Source organism: Enhydra lutris, unplaced genomic scaffold (genome assembly GCF_002288905.1).
Source record: "Enhydra lutris kenyoni isolate GAN:26980312 unplaced genomic scaffold, ASM228890v2 scaffoldscaffold12, whole genome shotgun sequence".
Taxonomy (NCBI): Eukaryota; Metazoa; Chordata; class Mammalia; order Carnivora; family Mustelidae; genus Enhydra; species Enhydra lutris.
Genome location: NW_019154096.1, coordinates 30621212 through 30646181, shown reverse-complemented (window position 1 = coordinate 30646181; position 24970 = coordinate 30621212). Strand labels below are relative to the sequence as shown.

At 45.1% G+C, this 24970-nt stretch overlaps 1 protein-coding gene across 17 annotated transcripts in view; it reads left to right on the top strand.

The window, feature by feature from the left end:
* LOC111144685 (potassium calcium-activated channel subfamily M alpha 1) overlaps positions 1-24970 on the top strand; it is a 726020-nt gene that overhangs the window by 364215 nt on the left and 336835 nt on the right. The window lies entirely within an intron of this gene.

The following is a 24970-nucleotide window of genomic DNA, read 5'->3' as shown; positions in this document are numbered from 1 at the left end:
TTCTGACTGGGAAAACAAGCTCTCATGAGGAAGGTTACTTTGACTCTGCTGGCACAAGAGGGAGGGAGTGGTATCTAAGGGTAAGCCTTTTTGCTGGGTGTTATTTATTTTCAAATAACTGTTTCCTGTTGAAGTATTTGCATTAACAACGTCGAGAGACTAAGAGGGCTCTGGTATGAGTATTCAACCATTAGGAGGGTTGCACATATCCAGCCACCGAGGGTCTGAGCCATTCTTGCTATGGGTGAAAAGGGCCTCTTCTCATGAGGGATTCCTGATGCTGTCATCTTACTGGAGGTCAGATTAGGAAGCGTGGTTCTGTCCTTTGCTGCTATCAAGCAGAATATTCCGTGGGAGCATTGCTTGTTAGTGCTTCTTGACTTGTGGAGGTGACAGATGGGATGGAGGAGTTCATGATGACTCCCAGAGGTGTAGACCCACGGCCATCTAGCATTTCCTAGAGCGGACATTCACGCAGACCCCTGGGGTGCCAGTTGAATGAACTGGTACCCTAGGGTGAGCCTGCGGTGGGGTCTTGTGACAGAGTTTAATACTTTATCAGAGGTAAAAGGGGTCACTGAGCAGAGCTGCTAGGTGGCGGCCAGCTCTGCCCGCTTCCAGCAGGTGTCACCCCGGGGTGCCTCATCTGTTCCAACTGTTCTGTTGCAAGCTTGAGGCTGACAGCATCTGGGAAGCTGGAGCTGAGCTGGTCTGATGCGCCTTTCTGTGTGACATGAACTTGAACTCTTGGCCAGCATTGTCTACTGTAAGAGAGGTTTCACCTCTTTGAACTCTATCCGTGGTATGGCTGCCTACTAGAGTTTGACTCTAGGCACCTGCTTTGTGTCCTTGTTGGCATACACCCCGGTGTGCCTGAATTCTGAGCTTTGTGCTCTTTTTCTGTGGCTCAGGATGGTAGTCATTTCGTGCACGCCTAAATTCTGAATTTCTCAGCGGCATCTGGTCACCAGCCAAAGGATTTTGTGCAGTGCTGAGGATGCTGAGGCCAAAATGCCATGTCAGGGAAAATAAAGAAAGCATCCTTTGAATCACTCGCCTCTGGGAATCCGCCAAGTCTGAGAATCTCAGAGGTCCTTCAGCCCGTCCCCATGCACAAGGCTGGACTGCTCTCCCCTGCCTCAGGGAGAGGGTCCTTTCAAAATCCTCCAGAAGACAAGAGTCTACATGTGCCCTCCATCAGCTCTTCCCAGCCAAGAAAGAGAAGAGTTGTTTAAGTCTGGAAAACTCCCAAATGGTATGGCATGGAAGGTAAGCCTCTTTTAAATATCTCATCTTAATGATTCTGGACCATATTTGAATTGAACCAAAGATCTTCTAAAGCCCTCGTCTTCTTTCCTCATTCTCTTCCCAGGAGCGGCATGTTCTCACATGCCATGGGGTGCAGACCCTGTCAGCTTCCATGCCAGGCTCAGGAAATGGGTTTGGGCATGTCGTGTGTCTGCCGCGGACAGAGCAAACCCTTACATGGAGGTGAGTGTGGCGATCGGTTCGGAGAGATGCTTCGCCGCCTTCTTTCCCTTCCCCACCCTTTCGGCTCCTCTGTATTTCTCAGAAATAAAATGCTCTTGTTAGACGGATTTGAATTGTGTCCTTTTTTACAGTGTCTACTGAGAGGCAGTCTTTGGTTCCGTAGATTCTGGTGTTCTCGGCTCCATGTGAGAGGTTGGAAAGGAACGGAATTCCCCAAGGCCAAGGGCCCCTTCCCTGGGTATGCTGAGGCACCCCGGTGTCCTTGGGATTTTGTTCTGATTTTGCCAAGTCTTGGGAAAGCCAGCCTCGGGAGCCCTGTCTGGCTCTGGCTTTGTTTACGAACTTGGAAGGAGTGTATTCCAAAGATGGACATTCAGTCCTATTCTCCTCTTTTTTCAGCAAAAATGCCAATAATCTTAGAACCAAGCCTGTGTCTCTTCTCCCTGAGGACTGTCCTAGCCTCAGTCTTTCTTCTCTGTGACTGACCTGTGTGGTTTGGCATAGCGAGTCTTGGTTTATAAGAAGACCTTATGTTTATTTATGTTAGCCCTTCTACTTTCCATTTGCATTGCTGTGTTTGGTTATAGCCATCTCCCAAGGTTCTGTCCTCTGGGTGACCTGATCAGCAGAGCCATTACCAAGGAGCCTTCCATCTTTCTGGGGACACTCCGCGAAGTGTGCGCACATTAAGTAAGGGGAAGAAGTAGAATTTGTGAAGTAACCTGTATAGCAAGTCCATAGATTCCCCGGAATAAAACAACAACAACAACAACGAAACAAACCTATGAGACATTGTAATCAAGCAGAGTAAATAAGAGAAAATGAAATTCTAGCCACACACAATATGCAAACGGAAAATGTCTAAGAAAGCTGAATGTCGATTCTTAAAATCCATTTTTCCATTCAAAACTCCCATCGATTAGACACACTTGTAGTTTGGCTGGCCATCTGGGCGTCTTGGAAAGAGAGCTTTAAACTTCCCTTGGGAACTTACACGATATTATCACCCTCAAAAAACCTAGTCTTCGGGGCGCCTGGGTGGCTCAGTGGGTTAAAGCCTCTGCCTTCGGCTCAGGTCATGATCTCAGGGTCCTGGGATCGAGCCCCGCATCGGGCTCTCTGCTCAGCAGGGAGCCTGCTTCCTCCTCTCTCTCTCTGCCTGCCTCTCTGCCTACTTGTGATCTCTCTCTCTCTGTCAAATAAATAAATAAAATATTAAAAAAAAAAAAAAACCTAGTCTTCTTCAGATCAATTTTTGTTAGCATTTATGCCCTTCACATATATCAGTCAAATAAATAAGTCTACAGGCTTTCCCTTTGCATGAGCCTAATTGGGTAGACACCATTGTGAGGTGGCTTGTGTCCGTGAATTTTTTTTTTTTAAATATTTTATTTATTTATTTGACATAGAGAAGCAAGAGCGAGCACAGGCAGACAGAGTGGCAGGTAGAGGCAGAGGGAGAAGCAGGCTCCCTGCCAAGCAAGGAGCCCGATGTGGGACTCGATCCCAGGACGCTGGGATCATGACCTGAGCCGAAGGCAGCCGCTTAACCAACTGAGCCACCCAGGCGTCCCGTGTCCGTGAATTTTAATCACAGCTGGCCTCCCCCACAATGGAGGGGGACGCTCCAGCAGCACAAGTTCAAGGTGTGAAGTCTCTCTGCACCCAGCCCCTTGAAGAGTGAGAGAAAGGCTGGTTAATATAGGAAAGAGGCTCTGGGGGGCTGCCCTGCTGGCTCAGTGTCAGGCAGGTCTATCTGGTTGTGCTAATGGGCTGGTAGGCTGGCTGGTTCGGTATTCCCCTTCCGTGTGGCAGCAGGTGGGGAAGGCAGTTCAGTTAAATGTCATCATTGGTGGCTCTATAATCTTGTTAACCTTTCCAAGCTTATTGTACCCTCAAGAGGCAGTGGGTAAGTCATTTCCAAAGACAGCTTTGCCTACGCATCTTTCCTTTCCCGTTGCTGGGCCGGGATAGCTCCCTGAGCAGTCCTTTTTCATTCAAGGATTCAAGGGGCCCTTCCTTGGGTCTTAATATTCCTAGAGGGATTGCCCCAGAAGAATCACTCTTGCAGCTTCAAGTGATTGCTGTCTAGCTAGGACAGATTGTGCTCAGAGCTCCTGGAGTTGAAAGCCAAAGAGAATTACATTAAACTGTGTTAAAATTATGCTTCATCATCCCAGTGGTAGACTCTCTAGAAACACCCAAGCAGGGGGGAGTTGTTCCACCAACTCTTGGATAGACACAAGTGTCAGTTCCTTATAGACACAGAGAAGCGTTAAGCCCTCCAAACACAGTAATCCCATCCCTCAAAAGATATTAAATTAAGCCACACAAGGCAGACACTGCCCCAAAGAACGGTTTCTTTTTTCATTTCTTTTTAAAGGTGTTCTGCCCAATTTAAGGCCTGCGCTGCTCCAGCTCCTAATTCTGATGTCTCTTGATCTCTACGCCAACCTTTTCCTCCCACATGCTCTGATACTCTGTGAAGCAAAGATTTTTTAAAAATTGTACAACCGAGTCAAAAGTGCCCCAGACACCCTCTGGGTGATAATGTCACCATTGCTGGTTCCATCCCTGTCTGTTTCCTCTCTTTGACATAGGAACAGTAATTCTTTTCTAATAGATAAGAAAAAAAAAAAGACCCAACGATGTCAGTGTGAGTGCAGAATTCATGGGTTGCATAACGCAGCAGTTCCTGCTACTTCTAGAATTTCAGGAGAAAGTTGGAAGAGACAGAGGCTTCAGGCCCTGGGTATTTGCATTTTTTTCCAGGGGCATTCTTGGAAAGGATGACTTACCTGTGGGGAGATATTTCTTCCTTTAATTCATGTTTAAACTCAGCTACTTCTTATGCTACAGTTCTGTGGATTATGAATATTTAATACTGCGTATACTGAAAATGAAGGTCAAGTCCTGCTTGCTGGTGACTTCAGTGCAGGCTCATGTCTCTGCAAGGCAAGCTACCTGCTGTTAGCCGAGTAAAGCTGAAAGGTTATACATTGTTAAAATTTTCCTTAATGACTTTATCTGCTCCAAAATTGCTGGCACACAGTGAGGGCGCCTGCTGGTTTCACCAGTCTTTGCTCTTGGTTTCTCATATCAGCGATGCTGCTTTGGGGATATGGACATTAGATGGAGGAGGGAAGAGCAGTGCAAATTTTGGAGAGCATCTCATCCAAGGGCTGCATTCCAGGCTAATGGCAGTGTTATGATGTGAAAATGGTCCTCCCCAGGTCTCCAACATTCATATAACATTTTACGTTATATGTTACGCTACGTTATGCTCATTCATCTTGGAGTCATTAGCTCATTTGAGACCTCTTCAGTGTACTACCACTGAAGATGTTCCACACGGTAAAATTGCTTAGGGTTAGGTATGGCTAAGGAAGATTATCTTTAAGATTGGAATAGAAATTGACCAGATTGTTTTCATCCTCTCTGAAAATAAAACTGGTACCGTTGATAGGATGGGGATACCCAGAGGCTTCGCAGATCTGGCCAGCCCCCAGCAGTCTTACCCACTGAGTGTTCCCACAGGAGGGGCTCTAGTCCTCCAGCCTGGAAATTGTCCTCAGAAAGGCCGGGAGAACTGACATTCCCTGATCATAGACTGTGTGAGGTATGGTGCTAAGCATATTATGGTACACACCACACATGACCTCACTGAATTCTCCTAACAACCTGATCAGGTGGGTATGACTGCTCTTCCTTCTGGGCAGGTGGGGAGGCCGAAGATGCAGCATTTTTTTCAACCCATGTAGCTCATCCGTCGTGGGGGTCTGAATTTGAACCCAGCATGTCTAAAGGCATGTCTCTTCCAGGTCTCGAAGTACAATTCCAGACTTCGGAAGTGAGTCCGTGCATTGAGTCAGGAGTTGTAAGAACAAGGAGTAGCTTAGCCTCTGTGCCTGACTCATCTGTCCTGTTTTCTCTTTTGTTCTCCATCTTTCCAATTTCTACCTTTGGAGTCACCAAGTCTGCAAGTCAGCAGTGCCTATGGGGGGTCTTAGCAAGCTTCCTTCCTAGGATACGAGACATGTGGGACAGGTCTGTGGGACGTGTTCTGTCTGTTGTCTGTTTAGGTCTGGATTCATTTCTTCCTAAATTATGGCTTAATGAGACTCCTTTCTCTTTTCTCTCAGTGGGGTGGCAGCACTGGGTGATGGAATAGGGTCGAGTTAGCACAGAACAAGGAAAGCTGATTGTTTCTCAAGGGCTTCTCTCATTTATGGGATTCTTTCCCAGTAGAAAGACTTTTTGCTTCCTCCCATGGTACTGACCTTGTCCTCTGTGCCTGTCATTTTGGCACACAAAAACAGGTAATGAGAGAGGCCCTGCTTCTCCATTAGACAGGTTCTTTTATCTCTTTAGAGAGTTGTAGGATTTCATTAACAGGTTGTAGTTTTGCATTGTGTTCCTAGAAAGTTAGTACCATCAAAGCAATGTACTCAAGGAGAATTTGTTCCAAGAGATGTTTCCGTGGAGATCTTTGCAGCACCGTCGGATACCTGATCTCCTCCTCCAGCCAGTCTTGTTTTTACTGGCTCTCTCACAGGTGTTGACCCAGTGCCTCTGTGTGCCAGCTTTGTAGCGGACACCTGGCAGAGCTGCGAGGACCGCGTCATCACCTCCACGACAGCACAATGTCAACTGTAAATCACTACGAAGGCTGTTCTCACTTTCCCCATGAGCACGCCCCCCCACCCTCCGCAGGAAGAACAGCTGGGAAGCCCACGGCATAGGCAAGGAAGCTCCCCGCCTCACTCTGTCCCCAGCTCCTTTATGGAACTTGCCATTTCTAGGTGCTGTGCTGAGAAACTCCCTGCCGTTCTCTGCCTTGAGGTCCTCGTTGAGGAGTCATGGTGTGCATTTAACCTTTGTTGAGGAAGTCAACACAAGTCACTGTGTGTGCAAAGCATCTCCCTGTTCTTTTTCTTTTTTCTTCCTTTTTTACATACTCCCCCCAGTTTTCTCTGTCCCTCACTGACATTTTTATTGCCAGGCTTTGGTTTGGAAAATTATGGGTAGGGAAAGTTCAAGGGCAGGATGTTCAGAACAGCACTGCACATCTGTGAAGGGAGCATAACAGGAGAGCCTGCAGCTGTTGAAAGAATGGAGCAGTCAGATGGTGGAGGAGCTGGGCCCTGGAAAGGGTGGGGGAAGGGGAGGCCCCCTCAGGGCAAAGAGTCTGTAAATAACTCCCAATGGGAAGTCCTTGTCCCCTGGCAGAGTTTAACCTTTAATGGCAACACCAGATTCTCTGACACGGGTGCAACCCCTTCTCAGCTGTGCTACCTCGTCTGGCTTTCCAAAATGCAATTTTTTTATTTTATTTTATTTTTTTAAATCAGGTGAGCACAAACCTGGTAGAGGAGACAGGTGGAGGATACGGAGGATATGCCCAGAGGGTAGCTCCTCTTTGTTCTTCCCCCTTCCGTCTGGGTGAGGTGGTCTCAGCTGCATGCCTCATTTCTCATTGCACAGGTGATACAGAGCTACCACTTGAGACAGTGTCCAGAAGCATCCGGGACCTGCTCCTCTTTAACATTTCCTTGGAAAAACTCAGGGACTATGTTAGGAGTGGGAGGGAAGACAGAGCTAGACCTTCCAGATTTGCTGCAAAAGATAACTTGAGAGAATGACATGTCCGAGCTTGAAGAGACTTCAGAGTCCTCTTGGTGCCTCTGTTCCCTGGGCCTCAGCACCCTCAGTGACCTGCTCAAGGACATCCAGCTGGCCAGGAGCGGACCTAGAGCCAGCACAATTCTCTCCAGTCCAGGCCCATTTCTCCCTGATCCCTTGGGTTCATTCTACCAAATATAAAGTGAACAAAGATGTGATGGCAAATATTACCCATGGAATAGCGAAACAAATAGTGATTTTTATGCCCATTTTGAAGTCTCAGGCTGTCATCATGGAGGCAAATTTAGGGCCATGAAACAGAACAAAGATAATGCCAGGTGAGCACTTGGGATTCATTTGTTTCATCCCCCTGGGCAAGAGGCTCTGAAATTCCTTGATTTATGATCTTTTTTTTTTCTTCTTCTGTACTATTTCAGAGGGGAGGTAAGAGCTCAGCTGTGTTGTGGAAGGTTAGCAAGGCTGAGTGCTTTGGTTTGGCTGGTTTGGAATTTTTTTTTTCCTGGAATTTGTTATGCATGACTTTTGAGGACATTTTGCCCAATGGCTCATTTGTTTCCCTGTGAAAACACTATCTGATAATTACGTCTATAAATCCATATTTACTCTCCTCTACAAAATTAGAATGAATTATTTTTTCAACTCTCACCACTGTCCCGAATTTCAGAAGAAAACTTTGGATTATCTGACACTGTTTCAGCCCTCTTGGCTCTTGTAACAGAAGGACTGTTTTAGGAAAAATGAAGAAAATGCATTCCCTTGAAGATTCAGTTAGTTGTTTATGTCTTCTGCAGTGAGCGTGTGTTTATAACGCTTGAGGGCAGGATTTTCTCCCTGAGGCACAGCCCTGGTCCTCTACCTAAGGTCATGGTCAGATGTGCATTCAGAACCGCCAAGGGATCAGGGTGGGAGCCATCTGGAGAGAAAGGTTAGCGCTCAGAACAGTTTAATCCAAACCCAAGGACAAAACTCATGCTTGTACCACTGCCATGCTTGTGCTGAGGTTTGGTACAGTCTATTACAACTTTATGATAGGTCTTACGGGCTGCAGATGAGACTGGAGATGTGACCTCTGTCTGTTTTTATTCCCCCTGTCCTTCTTTCTGACACCCTGACAAATGGTAGCGTTGGGGACACTCTGGTCAATGATGAGTCATTTGTGGCTTAAAAATGGAATTTCTTGCAGCAAAGATGCCCTTGGGACTTTCTGATGCACATGTCACTATTCATAGAATTTGGGAGAAAGGAGTGTGTGTGTGTCTGTGTGTGTGTATCTATAAGGGACAATACTGTCCCAACTCTAGATTGATGGGAAAACCTAGCATGGGAGGTCTGGCCACAAGTCTCATCATAACAACAGAGATTACAGAAGAGACTTCAGATTCCTCTTGGTACCACTGTTCCCTGGGCCTCAGCACCCTCAGTGACCTGCTCAAGGACACCCAGCTGGCCAGGGGCGGACCTAGAGCTGCCTAAAGCTGAGAGCCATGAACCCAGGTATCAGTCAGGTAAAGAGATCCCTATTAAGTATGAACTGTGTGTAAGACATTTGCTAGGTATGGAGGATTGAGAATACTATGCCTCAGTCTAGATCTTTTTCATTAGGACTTTTAAATTATATATATTTTTATAAAGGTCAGAAAGTCTAGCCATCATATAAGAGAGGGGGAAAGGGCATAGATACAGGAAAAAGATAAAGATAGGAAAAATGAGGTAACAAAGCAAGACAACAGTGAGATTTCACTAGGCAGTGTATCTTCACTCTCTAACATGAGCACTGCAGAGGGGCTAAAGGGAGAGAAGCCGAGGAGACAGCTGGGTCTCGGGAATGGTTGGGCTCTGAGGAGGTTTTGTGTTGAGGAGGTAGAAAACTCCATCTCCTCTTGATTCTAGGAATCCACAGGGGGGGCCTCTCATTATGGCCTGTGCTATGTCCTCTGACTTTTATTTTCAGCGTGTGCAGAATCCAGCAAAGCCTTGCCTTGCCATGAGCCACAGAGTTAAAGGATTGAGAGTGTTTCAAGGGGTAGCATAACAGAACCAGATAAACGAATCATCCCTCATGGCCATAAGACCTGTTCTCCAGTTGCACATGATGGAAATCTTTGGAAACGTCTCTCTGGAAATTTCCAGAAGTGACTGACTGGAAGATATCCACTCCACCTTTCGAAACCAAGGTCAGGGTGGAGTATGCCTTTCAGGGGCCTTGTCTATGAACTTGCCACGTTCTAAGCATCCCGGGATGTGGTGGGGAAGAATGTTATGGCCGAGGGAGGGGGCGCTACTGACGAGATGGTTGCGGCACATTTGGAGACCAGGGTTTGCCTGGGGCGGGGGGGGTCACATGACGCTCTTCATGGTTGTAGGTCCTTGTGCCTTCTTGGGTCCCTTTCTCTGTACAGAATATTGAAAGTTACATTTTGTGACTGCATTCCTATAAAGATGAACATAATCCGGGCTGGATTTGGTATCATGTATTCATTATTATTATATTTATTTTTTCTTCTGATATTAGAGAAATGAAAATTAAGGCATTATTGTAGGTCATTAGAAGTCTGGTGGGCCGTAGGCACTGTGTCTGCTGTGCCTGATGGAAAGTTGGCCCTGGTTCCTCCTTTTCTGTCAGCCCCATCCATCTGGAAATTTTCACAGATAACAAAACAAGCCCAGAGACGGAGGCCTAATATCCTATCCCTCTCAGTGTCACGTAATTGTTTCAGATGAGGAAATTAAAAATAAACATTCCATTTCAAACTGTGTCTTTTGACTCTGCTTTGGGAAATAGGAACTTTTAGCACCCCAGCCTTAAGCAAAAAATGGCACCTGTTGATAGGTCCAAACTTTTTTTTTTTCCAGAAAACCTAATAATCTTCTGATGAGTTTTAGAGAAAAACATGTGTTTTGTCCATCCTTCTGTCTGAAAATGAGCCTTGCCAGTTTAGGGGATCTGTTTGCTTAGACCACTACAGTGAAAAATTCCATTCCCTCCAGCAAGGTTGGTAGGCTCCAGGAGATGGGGGGCAGGCTGATGTTAGGAAAGAGGGAAGATCTGGTGGGGACTGAGCTGCGATGAGAGCTCAGTCCTCTATCCCAAGGTGGCTTCCAAGCTCCGGCTGATTGTCCCCGAGCAGAGCACAGGCTCATGGGGCCTGATCTTCCTGCGTTTCAGAGAGAGGAGAGGAAACCAGGCTTTATGCGGAATCTCCAGTTTTAAAATACTGCCCACGGCTCCAGATCTTTGAAAGTACTCTGCAGGCCAAACAAAACACTTCTGCAGGCCAGATTTGGGCCTCCCGTCTTCAATCTTTATTCTAAACTGTCTCTCTTTCTGGTCTTGAATTAGCTCTGCTCTCTGAGTGCCAGAAAACCTTCTTAACTCTTGATTTTCCATCCCTCGGAAAAGGCCCCTTCCCTCTCCGAAGTAAGGAGCCCATGGTCTCCAGGTGCTCTGGCTTATTTCCATCTAACACACTTGCAAATGCTGCTTAGGTAAGTGTCCACTCCTCTCTAGGCATATACTGTATGTCACAGCAATAAATCACCCACAACTTACTGTAAATCCCTAAAGCTACATATCACGAACTCAACGTCATCCCTGAAAATAACGTCGTTAGAACCTCATAAACATACACTCTGTTTGTTTAAGAACTGCAAGAGCTTTTTAAACATGGTTGCTAAGTCACAAGAGTGTATTTTCCAGGACATAAATGGAAGTGAACATAACCCCCTTAAATTGTCAAGTTCTTTATAAGAAAAGAGGCCCAAATCTATCTGGTCTGCTGGTGTATTAATGTGACCAAAGCAGAGTTGATTATACTACACGTTTGTGTTGATAAGTATTGGAGACTATCTTCTGACTTACTTGTCTAAATGTACACATTATATGAAATTGGTTCAATTTCTAGCCTATGTGGGTATAGTTAATGGGTGAGTTAACATAGATAAATCTTGGCTATATTTTTTATAAAGATTTTATTTATTTATCTCAGAGAGCAAGCTAGAGAGAGAGAGAGCACATGAGAGCAGCAGGGAAGAGGGGTAGAAGGAGACAGAGAAGCAGAAAGCAGACTCTGCTGAGCAGGGAGCCCATTGTGGGACTCCATCCCAGGACCCTGGGATCATGACTTGAACCAAAGGCAGACACTTAACTGACTGAGCCACCCAGGCGCCCCTTGGCTGTATTTTTTTTATTAACCTTAAACTTTGCAATTTGCTTAGCATTCGGTTCAACATTTACTGATGAAATTCTTATGCTATGGCCCCTTCAAAAATGAAATCAGAAGCATTTCTGGATCTTTCTTCCTACATCTGGTCCCAAGTCTGAGCTACAGCTTCATCCCCTCATCTTTCACTTTTTACATGGAAACTTGCAGCTAATGTGAAGGTAGCATTGTTAGACTCTGATTATAGAGCTCAGATATTTTCAGAGCTACAAAAAAGATGGCCATTCCATTATGATATCCTGACTCCAGTAGAACTGCTTCATCAGTCTGGTTTCCAAATGGAAAATACTCATACTGCCTTTCACTTATCATGGTACTCTCAGGAAGAAAATGTAGGTAGGACTCCAGGGCCATTAGATGTTGGAATCTACTTTAAGGCACTTGTCCTTCTTAAAGATATTCAGTCCATGTTCCTCTTTATGCCCAGAGAGCCCCTGTCTCTTCCTTTGAGAGCTGGTATTTTCACCTCTCTCTTTCTCTGCTCCCCCTACCTCCTGCCCAAAGATGAACCCATGGCCCAGTTTGAGACACAGTCGATCTTGATGCCTTGGAGGGAACTTCAGGGACCATATGTAAAGAATGATGAAGGACATGGAGGTCGTGAGATGACTCTACCTGGCAAATGCTTTTCCACTAGCATCAGGAGGAAGGGTGGGGAGTCCAGTAAGGATTTTGCCCTCTTCATAAAAGCATGAACAGGAAGGCTAAGGCAAGGTCTGTAGAAAGCAGCAGTGATAATGGAGGTGCGCTCCAGGTGGCCGTGCTGCCTATCCGTGCTTTGGCGTGCAGTCTGTCGCCGGGTACTTGGTGAGGCTGGAGAGCAGGTACAGACGGGGCATTTGGTGGTTGCGTGTCTGTACACTCATGCGCATATGCTCAGAGGAGGAATGAATGAGTAAGTTGGTACCTACATCGAGTAAAATTAGAGAAGGCAATATGGACGACTGCCTTGTGCCATGGTGATGGTTCTCCTGTGGGTCAAGTACCACTTCGGAAATTTGATGAATACTGTAGGAACTTTGCTTGCAAGGGACTCTAAAATTTGTCCATGGACCCCATGCTAAGGATTCTTGCTCTGTAGGGTGGGTTCATCTGCTCAAGCATTGCTGTTTCTTCTGCCATGAAGACCACGTGCCAGACAGAGGGCAGTCCTCATACCCAACGATCGAACAGAGATCGGGAACCTGCCCTTCCTGGCCTATAAAACACGTCTAAGCACGAGACTCTCCGTGGGGTGTTTTCTCCTCTTGAGCAGTCATGCCCCTTCCCCACTGCATTTGAAATCTTGAAAATGGAGTTTGGGGTGCCCATACAGACACAAGCGGCTGCCACTTCTCCACAAGGCTGTGTCTCTCACCTGTGGCTGCAGAGTCCCTGGGGGATGTCTGTGGGCTCATCCGACCTGTGTGCAGACCGGTGTGACAGAAAAACCAAAGAGCAGCTTCCAGAGAGAAGCCCCATCTCTCCCGAGTTCCCGGCTTCTTTCAGATTTCTTCCTGCCTGTACCTGTCTCCAAGCCAGCCAGCTGTGACAGTTTAATTGGTGCGGGGTGGGAGGAGGAAGTCAGGGGTGACTGGTGTTCCAGAAGAAGGAGACTCCCCTGAAAGGAGTGAGGGGAACCATGACAGACAGGCCTGGCAGCTTCAGGGAGGGGCAGAAGGTCAGCGGCCCTTGCTTGAAAAGGGTGTTGGCTGGAGGAAACGGCTGCCAGCTACTTCCACCCCGAGTTGCTTGGCCAGTTCTGTGCATTCATGTGTGTTGTTGCTGCCTTGTCCATGGGGGACAAAGAGGTCACTGGGGGGCTCTGGCCTGGAATGAGAATAGATGGAAAGGAAGGCCAGCGCTGCCTAAGAGCTAGGAGCAGAATCCGGACTCAGACCATCCTCGGGCTTACCCTGCTCTACCACTTCATAGTCCTTGTCCTTGGGCAACCTACTTTAGGATTTCCAAACTGTAAGGCCTTTTTTGGTGTGAAACAGGTGAAAATGGTGACGAGGGACAGCAGTAATACCTACCTGGCAGCCGTGGGTGCACGCCATCATATCGTGCCCCTAAAAGGCTCTGAGTGCCGTGCCCAGCGCGAATGCAGTCCCCCGAATTTAGATATTTCTGTTGTCCTTTTGAGGTTTGTTTTGAAGCTTTTAATCAGGTCTTTAGAGAGACAAGATGTAAACTCATTAAAATTAGGAAACAAAACAAGAATTTGCAAGGCAGTGATGTGGTTCATTATCGAGGTGGTGCATGAGACCCGAGCTTCTTAAGGCTGCAGCTCTCGACTCATTAGCGGCTGGGGAAGGCGGTAGAGTGGGTCACAATGAGCACTTCTCAAGGATGAGATTGAATAGCCTTTGGTGAAAATACTGCTCCAGAAGGTCCTTGTGATTGGATGAAAATTTGTCTCAGTTCTATCCGTAACACTGTGTATACCGTATAAATGTATGTATCTCTACAGGCTCTTGCCTTGAAATCTGTATCTTACTATGGGTCTTGTGAAAATGTTGTGTGAGTTGTGTTAGCTTTGAGTCCAGAAGAGAGTGTGCTTTCCGAGCTGCAGTAAGGGTCCAGGTATGGGTGGAAATGAGATAATATGGAAGGAGAGCATAGGATGAACAGTCCACAAGACAACCCTTCCCTTCCACTACCAACAGCATCAAGTTCCAAGAGCTCCCCAGACCACCCCCAGATTTGATAATTCCCTACAGGGACCACAAAACTCATTAGAAGCTTTTATGCTCAAAGACGATTTCCTTCAGGGAAAGGATACAGATTAAACTCAGCCAAGGGAAGAGGTACATAGGGCAGACCCAGCAAAGTGCTAAACAAGGAGCTTCTGTTGTTCTCTCCCTATGGAGTCATGGTGTTAATTTTGTTAACTTGGTTAACTCAGTGTTAACTTTTCCAGCATCCATGTGTGACAACACAGAGAGAATATCGCCCGTGTGGGTAGCTCACCAAGCCAGGTGGTCAGAGTTTTTTGGGGAGATCCAACATACAAACCTGGGTGACTGTCCATAACATAGACTGACCTCAGTCTCCAGTCTTTTGAAAGTTGACAAATAACCTGTGACCCAAAGCCCCCACCGTATATCACATTGTTAGACTTTCTGTGTGGTTAACCACTCCTCCCCACCCTGCCAATTGCTTTTTTACTTCCTGGCTGATGCGAGACACTCAGGCAAAGACTTTTCATCAGACCCCACATCCAGAGACTTGGAGAGTGCATTACAGAGGCTGAGGGCCAAGGCCAGACTTCTCTCTGGCAAGGTTCGTATTTTTCTACCAGAGTCAGTGAGGGAACTCTGCTGCCTGAGGAGGGGGGTCTCTCCTGGAGAGGATTTGGGGTGGGTCCTTCAATCATATGCAAGAGTAGCAGAGGAGCGGGAAATGCTAATTCACAGAGTTAAGTGTTTCCGGTGTCTGTTCATGTGAGCGAAATCACTGTTGAAAATAGTGATTTATCCATTCCTGTGTACACCCAAGCTTAATAGCTGAGCAGGTGAGCCTGCAGTTGGTAAAGTAAAGCTGGGCAAGGGGACAGCGAAAGGGCCACCTGGATGCATGGTCCCCATGTGAGTGAGCTTGCCCAGGGCACAGCAGGCTTTTGGGCTGAGCTGATTTGCTGCCATTTCTAGGTGACCAGGACTCCTGTGCCCTATTCCTTTGCAGACCCCATGGATGGGCTTCCAGGAGCCTCCTGGCAAGGTTTGGTAAGGAAAACATCTGCCTCCCTGATCCAGTTTAACCCCACCCCCAACCCCACCCCAACCAACCCTGTAAGACTTGATGAGATCAAAACCAGAAAACATCGAGACCTCAAGCTGGGGATAAAATGCAGATCCGGCATGCCATCAGGCCATGCTGCCCCCTTGCCACCTGACAAATGAGACCATCTCCAGCAAGGGACAGTTTGTAATTGTGCAATCAAATTAACTTGGATTTCAGCTTAATGAAGTGCTTAATGTCCTGAATGAGGCCGAGTCCTAATATTTGGAGAAGCAAGCCTGACCCCAGGAAAAGAAAGAACAGACTTTGGTTGATAGCTCCTAGTATTAATTGTGCTTGCAAAGTCAACCTTTTTAGAAATTCATCCTTTCATGCACGCAATCTGTTATCACCCAGTTCTGCTATAGTTTTGCTAAGGGGTTTTCCTGCTGTAGCGTGTAAACAGGACAGTGGAAAGAACATTTTACTGGAAATCTCTGCTGAACTCTATGTCCCAGGGCGTATTTCTTAACTTCACAGGATCTCAGCTTTCTCATTTGAACAATAAAAAAAATCTTTCTCTTTTTCTCTGAAATCCCCCCCCCACTTTTTTTTCCCCTAGAAGTGTTTTATTGCAGTTAAAAACTGATAGTCTGGAGGCAGGTAGACCTGGTTACAAATTCTGATGCTGTCACTTACTAGCTGTGTTCCCTTGGGAAGAAATTAACCTCTCTGAGACTTACTATCCACAGCTGTCAGTGTGGATCATAATAATTTCTGCTTCTTAGTACCGAAAACAGTAAATGAATACTCCATATAAAGCATCTAGTACAGGACATAGACTATATTGGCATTTACTAAACCTGATGTTATGAATGTGAAATTATTTTCAGTGTGAATTATACATCACTAACTTGGTACCAGTCGTTTTGATTTTTATTAAGCCGATGGTTTAGCTCTTGTTTAGAAAATGTCTCATGATTTGGTAATTAACTCAATAAATATTTGTTGAAAGATTGTTATGTGCCAGGCACTATCTTAAGCACTAGACACTTGCCAACGGTAGTGGCAGAGGAAGAAAGATATTAAACATATCGACAAATGAATACATAAGATAATTTCAGTTGATGATGAGTGCTGGGAAGAAAATAAAACTGGTAATGGGAAAAGCAGGGTTTCTTAACATTTTTGTGCTGAGGACTCCTTTGTCAGTCCAGTGGAGTGTGTTACTCTCTTTTGAGAATATTTATCAATGTATAATATAAAAACAATGGATGATAAGAAAACCAGTTACATTAAGATACAGTTATTAGAATATAAAAAACAAACTCATGATAGAGTATGCGTGCTTCTCTCTTTGTACATTCTTATCAAGCTCAATTGCAACAGTTCTAATAATGCCCCTTTAATTTTAAAGTAGGATTAGTGTAAACGATATTTTGAGGCATCAGCATCAATGGTAATCTTACACATAATTACCCAAGATTTTTATTGCTAACAGAGTCAGAAGTATCACTAATACTGTCTTAAATTATTGCCTGCATTTATAATTAAAGAACAGCCTAAATTTGAGATAGAGGTTAATGAAAGTAAGGACATAATTTTTCTCATCTTAAGGTCATGGAATCCCTGAATATTATGCAAGGGCCTCCTGGTAATCTGTGCTACTGGGTAAAAGCCCTTGGAGTAGAGAGTGACTTGTACTGGCAGTTGAGCTGTTTTACTGAGATGAATAATGTCATTTTTACTTTTAAAAAGCCATACTGGACATACGGATTAATGGAATGGGATTGAAAGTACAGATATAAACCCATACATCTATGGTTGACTGATTTTTGATAAGGGTGCCAGGATCATTCAATGGGGAAAGAGTAGCATTTTCAAAAGACGGTGTTGGTATGACAACTGGATGAGCCGCGTGCAAAATAATGAAGTTAGACCCCCACCTCACAGCATATGCAAAATTCACTCAAAATGGGTCAAAGGCTTAAATGTAAGAGCAGAAACTATTAAACTTTAAGGAGAAAACATAGGGGTAAACATTTGTGACATTGGATTTGGCAATTAGTTCTTAGATATGATACCAAAAGCCTAAGCAGCAAAAGAAAAAAAAACCACAAATTAGACCTCATCAAAGTCGAAAACTTTGGGTTTCCAAGGACACTACTAAGAATTGAAAAGACAGCCTACAGAATGGGAGAAAATATTTATTTATGTATCATATATCTCACAAGAAACTTGTATGTGGAATATATATTAAAAAAAAAACTCTTAAACGCAGTAATAAAAATACAACCCAATTTAAAAAATGAGCAAAGGTTGGATATTCATGAACACAGTCATCATTAGGAAAGTATAAATTAAAACCACAATGAAATACCACCTCACACTCACTCCTATGGCTATCCTAAAAAAGGCAGCTCATAACAAGTATTGGTAAGCGTGAGAAAGTCAACCAACTGCAACCCTGTGCTTTGCTGGTGGGAATGTAAAATGGTGCAGTAGCTTTGGAAGGCAACCTGACAATTCTTCAAAAAGTTAATCATAGAGTTCCCGAAAGACACAGCTATTCCACTTCTTGAACTATACCCAAGACTAATGAAAACCTGGACCCACATGCTCATGGCATCATTAATTATAACAGCCAAGAAATGGCAAAAACCTTAGGATGTTGGACAACGGATCAAGAGCATGTGGTTTAACCATGCGATGGAATCTTATTTGGCCTTAAAAAGGAACCACGTCCTGATACACGCTGCACCATGGATGAACCATGAAAATGTTATGCTGAGTCAAAGAAGCCAGTCACAAAAGATGACATATTGTATGGCTCCATTTATTTTTTATTTATTTATTTATTTTAAAGATTTTATTTATTTATTTGACAGAGAGATCACAAGCAGGCAGAGAGGCAGGCAGAGAGAGAGGAGGAAGCAGGCTCCCCGCTGAGCAGAGGTATGGCTCCATTTATATGAAATGTCTGGAACTGGCAATACAGAGAGACAGAGAATAGAGGAGTGCTTGCTTCAGCTTGCATGAGTGGGAAGATGGAGGATGGGTGGCTAAAAGGTACAGGCTTTCTTCCCAAGGTGACCAAAATATTCTCAAGTTTACTTTGGTGATGGCCACACAACGTTGCAAATATACCAAATACCATTGAATCGGATCGTTCAGGGAGGCAAATTGCATGGTGTATGAATCATAGGTCAGTAAAGCTGTTACCCACAGAAGTAGTCATTCTGATGTGATGTGGAGAACCGGGTATGGGGCACAGGATTAAAGGAAGGAAGCATTTCAGAGGCTGTTTCATTAGTCCCGTTTGAGAGCATGACGCCTTGGGCTGGGAGGGAGGCAGTAGAGGGGGTGAGTGCACACTGGAGGTATCAGAGACAGAGCCGTTCAGTTGAAAAGGGAAAAAAATGAAGAGTGACTTCTAGGTTGTTGACTTAATAACTGGTATTTTCCTCCTAGAAGACTTGAGGTTTAGTTACAAGCTACAGAAATGTTGAGAGGATACTAAACCCTACTAACTCTTTGGAGAGCCGTGCCATCATTATCAATTTCATTGTAGCTTTTAGCAGAGTGCATATGCGTATGCACATACTCTCACCACATTTTCACACTCCCTCTTGGGCATGCAAAGAAAGAACATAAAAGCCACACGCTTTAGAAAGCCACGCCGGGGAGAGAGAATGAACCCCTAGCCTCATCACTTCTCATGCCAATGCTAAATTTGTTCAGTGGAAAGAGATCTGTGATCAGAGCAAGTAGGAAAGAATCTATTCAAGAATTTATGTATCTTAAACATGTCCATCAAGCATAATTTTCTCCCTATCACATGTACAAATAGTGAAGGAGAGGAAAATGTCATTTCAGGGCCTTGGGTATTATAGGATTTTGATAATGTTAGCAAAATAATGGATAAGATAACCATGATTGCTTCAGTCACCTGGGCTCAGCTGAAGCCCAGGCTAAGTAAATTGTCAGTACAGGCGTGTTAAAATCCTTGTTACCTAAGGTCCTTCTCTGGAGACAGCATGGCTTCAGTAATGAACGAGCTCTGGAAATTAAAGAAGTAATCACATTGTTAATTGAGATTATTCGCTTCACCTCAAGCAGAAGTAAATGGAACGGACTCCTCCTGAGCGAGTGCATGGCTCTGTTGTGGGGAGCCAAGGGTTTTCCATGATGGTGAGCCCTCCATGGCTCATGTTCACGTAGAAACAGAAGGCATTTTCCCTGGGTGGATGGAGGGTTGGAGGAAGACATCCCCAGAACCTTAGCCTTGAGCCAGACAGGCAGGAGTTGCTATGCACTCAGTTATGCTTGAGGAAGATATATTTCCCTCAATATTTTTTCCCTCTTCTTCCAGGGCTCCTCGGGAGCTGGGATGTCCAGCCCCCTGAAATTAATTGACAGAGGGCTTACTTCTAATCCCAACGGCACCAAAAGAACTTTGCCTTTTCCTGTATTAACTCTCTGTTAGACAGACCCACTGGTTCCTTTTCCTCATCCACAGAGGATAGAGTCAAATTAGAGAACTTGTGAAATCATCTATATTTTACCACTCTTTTTTTTTTTAAGATTTTATTTATTTATTTGTCAGAGAGAGAGAATGAGCACAAGCAGAGAGAGTGGCAGGCAGACGGAAAGCAGGCTCCTCACTGAGCAAGGATCTTGATATGAGGTTCAGTCCCTGGACCCTGAGATCATGACCTGAGCTGAAGGCAGACGCTTAACCGACTGAGCCACCTAGGTGCTCCTGTTTCACCAGTCTTGGTTGTTTTCTCAAATTGAGGTGAAATTCACACAGTATACAATTAACCATTAGCCATATTAAAGTGTACAATTCAGTGGTATTTAATATATATTTAATATATATTTAATATTTAATATAGTCACCCGATTAGGGCAACCATTACCTCTTTCTAGTTTTAAGACACTTATACCACCTGCAAAAGAAACCTCATACCCATAAACAGTGACCTCCTGCCCCTGGTAACTTGTCTGCATTCTGTCTCTACGGGTTTATGTTTTCTGGATGTTTCATTTAAATGGAAGCATACATCTGTGTCTGGCTTCTTTCCTGGAGCATTATGTATTCAAGGTTCATCATGTTGCATGTATGTCCTTCCTTTTTATGACTGAATAATACTCCATTGTATGGATTTGTCACATTTTGTTTATCCATTCATCAGTTGATGTGCATTTGGGTTGTTTATACTTTTTGGTTATTTTGAATCATGCTGCTATGAACATTTCTGCCCAAGAATTTGTTTGAATTCCTATTTCAGTTCTTAGAATTGCCGGGTCATCTGATTACTCTATGTTTAACTTTTTGAGGACTGACCAAATTGTTTCCCACAGACTTTGGACTCATGCAGATTTGGGATTCGGGTCTAGATCTGCATCTTTCTAGGAATATAACCTTAGGCAGTTTATAATCTCTGTGTATCTTTTGTCTGTACAACGACCATGATACCACCTGCGTTAACACTGGGGTGAAGGATGAGTAACTTCCCAGCACATGCCTGAAGGACAGGTAGGCTGAATAAATGCTCTTCCTTCTCAATGATCAATACAGGTAGAGTAGAAGAGGTGGGTTTAAACAATCTGCTTTTAAATTCTTCTTCTTCTTATTGTTGCTATTGGACCTTATCATAGAATGTTTTCTTTGCAGTGGATGGCCTGCCCAATCATGCTTGATTACATTAATAGTAAAGTTTTAAGATTTTGTTTTCTATGTGTATACCACTTGATGGGGGCAAGGGAGGTGAATCTTTGGGACAAAATCAGGGCGATAAAGTGGGCTAACTCTTGATGTTGAGATTCCTCAGGTGGATGACCCACCTTTATTTACTCTCCATTTTGTCCGTGTTTGAGGATAGACTTGGTTAAAGGAGTGGTTATTGATCTCTGTGTTCCTTCCATAATATGGCCTGCTTATCATTTTTAAAAAATGAGTAACTGTTGGTCACAAATGACCTCATTAACTTTGGAGGCATCAACAGCTATTTAATGACTTAGGATGTAATATAATCCCTACGTTCAAAGCTCAGCTGTGTCTCCCAAATAATACCCACTGGTAAGTCCCGGTGGTGCAGTTTTCATGATGGACTGTTCTTCTCTTGGCCTCCAGCGCTGTAGGTCCTCCCAGAGTGAGCACCGAGGGTCACTCCTCCCTTGGGGTTTGGCCCCAGTGATAATGAGGGTTTTGGACTGGTCCCATGGGAAGTGACTCATGAGGGGTCACTGTGTGACTACAAGTGGCCCGAGCTGGAATTTCTGATCCCTGGAGGTGGTTAAACAATGAGAGAGAATCAGAAAAGCAGCAAGTGTTTGGGCCCAGTGCCCACTTAGCTCAGGGAATGGCGGACCAAGGAGATGCCTGAGCAGGCTAATAATTTTGTATCCCTTCAAGTCAGTGTTCTTTACATATTTATTAGATACTTAGTGGAGAGACTGAGCTTTGTGTGGGCGAAGATAAAGAAGAGGAGGGAGAAAATGATGTTAGAGGTGCCTCAGAGGCCCTGGGCAGCTGCCTGAACAGTTCAGAGACCCTCTGGCCTCCAAATGTGTCCGTGCAGAGTCTCATCTCCTCTCAAGTGGCTTTTCCAAATATTCTTCCTGCTCACGTATAATAGCTACTCTCCCTGAAAATCCCATTTTTCCATCTTGTTATTTTTCTAGTGATCTCTTGAGTAGCATATAGATTGTCACCCAGGAAACTGCCCACTTGGGCCACTCCCTAATTCACCTCTGGCTGAGAGTTTAATAAAAATTTGTGAATTAAATGCTTACTCTGTGATAGGCATTGTGCTAAGCCCCTTCACTGAATCCTCCCAACAGGCAGTAAGGTATGTACCTGTGCCATTCCCATTGAACAGGCGGGGAACCAGTGCTCAGGGCATTGAAAGAAGCTTACTTGAGGCGGCAGTGAGGGGGAGGCAGAAGGAGGACTTGAATCCATACCTTTCACTTTAATCCCTATATTTTTCTTGGGCAAAATCACGTATTATTTCTTCCAAAGTCAGGATTTCAAACCCGATAGTGACAGCAAAATGAAAGCCATTTGGGGACAATTTGATACTAAAACAACACAGGTACCACGGCTAGTGATTTATTTCAGACTTAGAATTGTTATAATCATGAAGTAATGTAAATCTTTCTGGGAACTGGAAGGAGCTACCCATCTCTGAAGGTGGTTTTGTTTTAATTTGGATCCCAGGAAGTACAGCATTTATGCCATAATTTGCATTCGGCAGTACCTTCCAAGTCACTGACGGGCCAGAGCTTTAGAATGATGGAACTTGGGAGTTCACAGGCATCTTCTGGGATCTGGGGAACCTCAGAACCAGAACCTGGGTTTAGTCAGACACTCAGTAAGGGAAGGTGATCGATCGCTTTTCCTATCTGTAACTAATTGCAAAAAAATGCCTGGAACTTCACAGGGAAATTTTTCTGTCTTCTGCTTTTCTCCATGGACCTCAAATCGCTTGGTATTCTGGCTCTTTCCAGGCTGTTGACGTCAGTGGAAACGGCATGCACAGAATAATTATCTAATATGCCGTAAACTCCATGCTATGGTCTGGCAAAGGAAATGCTGCTTCAGGCAAAGGGGAACTTGGATTATATAAAAAAGCAATAAGCCTTTTCCTTCATTACTCCTGAAGAAGGAGAATTCTGGCTTTGAAGATGAATTGAAAGTACAAAAAGGGCCTATTTTGTAATGGGGAAGGTGCACCTCTCTCTTGGAATACCAAAGTTATTGTTTTTGGCCATGGGCTTAGTAAAATGGAGACCACAGAGAATCTCCAGTGACACACCCGGGAGTTCATGGCCGTCCGTCCGGAGAGCTCTTCCTTTCACCTGGAGCCACTCTTTGTGGGGTGAACAGGTTTCCTCAGAGCCCATATGATTTATTTGTCTTCTCTCCTGAAAGCATCCAGTCCTGGGCTGGGCAAGGGAGAGATAAATGAGTCCCAGTGGCCATGTTGTAGATTACTTAGTGCCAGTTGTCAGTTCTTTTTTCCCCGGGAAGGGTTTGAAATGAGATTGTTTTCGACAGACTGTCCATGATAAATGATTTTCCGAGTAAGAAATTGCTTTCAGTACTGAACCTCACCAAATCACCCTGACAAATATTTGTGGTGGCGGTGGGCCTTCTCCTTGCCATTTTGTGCTTGGGGAGGGGTGGGGGGTGGTGGGAGGCTGAGATGGGTCAGATAGGGTGTCTCCTGGATGCAGACAAGGAGGGATGGGGGCCTTTGTTTCCGGGCAATGTGTTTGGTCAGCTTCTTTTAGCTATTGCTGCAAGTCCAGAATATTCCAGATCTGAGGGAGGAAGTAGGTAGGGGAAAGGGATGTGTACATCTGTTAGACCTGGATTATTGTGTTGTTTCCATGTGTAGCTGTTAGGGTGAGGAGGCGAATGCCAGTTATAAATAGAATAGTGATATGGACGCACAGCAGGGGCAGGAACCCTCCAGGCCATGTTCCCAAACTCTTACTTGTTCATGACCTCTCCTGAAAAAATCACAAAAATAGCATTCCCTCTTCCAGTGTTATTTGGCATTTCAAAAGAGATTGAATACCATGTCTAAAGTCACAAAGGACTGTTAGAACACGCCTTTTCCAGCTGTACAGGGACCCTCTTTGTCCTCTAGATTCTGGGAGAGCAGGGGCCTCCTGTCTGGCAGTTTTACAGGGCTTGGCAACAGAGGCCCCCAGGGCGCTGGCAGGAGGATACCCCTAGAGCCAGAATCTGGAGACTGAGCCTGCAGCATCACAGGGCTGTTTGTCAGAGCCCTGGTGAGATGATGAGCCTGCAAGAAGGGCCCAGAGTACTGTCTGTCCTGCAGATGGGACCTCAGCAATTCCAGTTTCAAAAGGGATTGTTGTTCTCCTGCATTTGGACCTGTGGCCTCCATGGCTCCTTGGCTGCCTGCCAGGTCCCAGCTCCTGCCTTCTCTTAAGGTCCCGGGAGGAAGGCCACAGATGCCTCTTCAGTGATGCTTACCCAGTGAGCAGTAGTCCAGGCCACCTCTGTGAGTCATTTGTGAGCAGCTGCAGAAGTGTCACGGATTTCCTGCCACATGGATTTGGGGAGAAGCAGAATGTGACCCTGAATGCCCAGGGCCCATCATGGAGACAAACTGGCCCTTAGATTGGTATCAGGAGCACCTCGAGAATGACCGGGTATACCAGTTGGCTTCCTCCATGACTTCAGAAGCACAGGGTCTGTTGAGAGCTTGTTGGTTTTCCTAGTCACAGTGGAGTCTTCTGGGGCAGGTGGAGAAAGGTGGAGCATGCTCCTCTTCCCTACTTTGCTCTTCCTGAAATAATAATCCTGTCTTCCTAACAGTTTCAGCCTCTGTTTAGGCACACCAACAGATGGACTGAGGCCTGAGAAGAAATGCCATGTGCCCAAGAACACACAGTTGGTCAACTTCAATGCTGCCACATTCATTCCTCTGGTCTGTCCTCACCTTGCCTACATCGTGTCTGCCCGGTGTGCCCCATGACATCCTCCCTTCACTCAGGATATTTCAGAGGAGGACTCAGTAAGGCAACCTGGGCCTAGTAAGCCTGAGTGTCAAGAGTCCAGCACTGCCTACTAGATTCATTCATCCACCAGACATTTATTGAACCTTATGCACCATGCTTTGTGCTGGGTGTTGTGGCTACAGGCGGGTACGGAAAAAGTTTTCTGCCTTCAAGGGGCTCACAATCTTACATGGAATCTGACAGGTAGTAGTAGTAGTGGTAACAACCGCAGCAAACAGTATATTGAGTGCTTCCTATGTTCTAGTTCATGTTCTAGGCGTTTTCCTCTTATGAACTTATCTGAACCTTACCACTATCATCACCTTCATTTTATAGTTGAGGAGACCGGGATTCACAGAAGCTAAGGA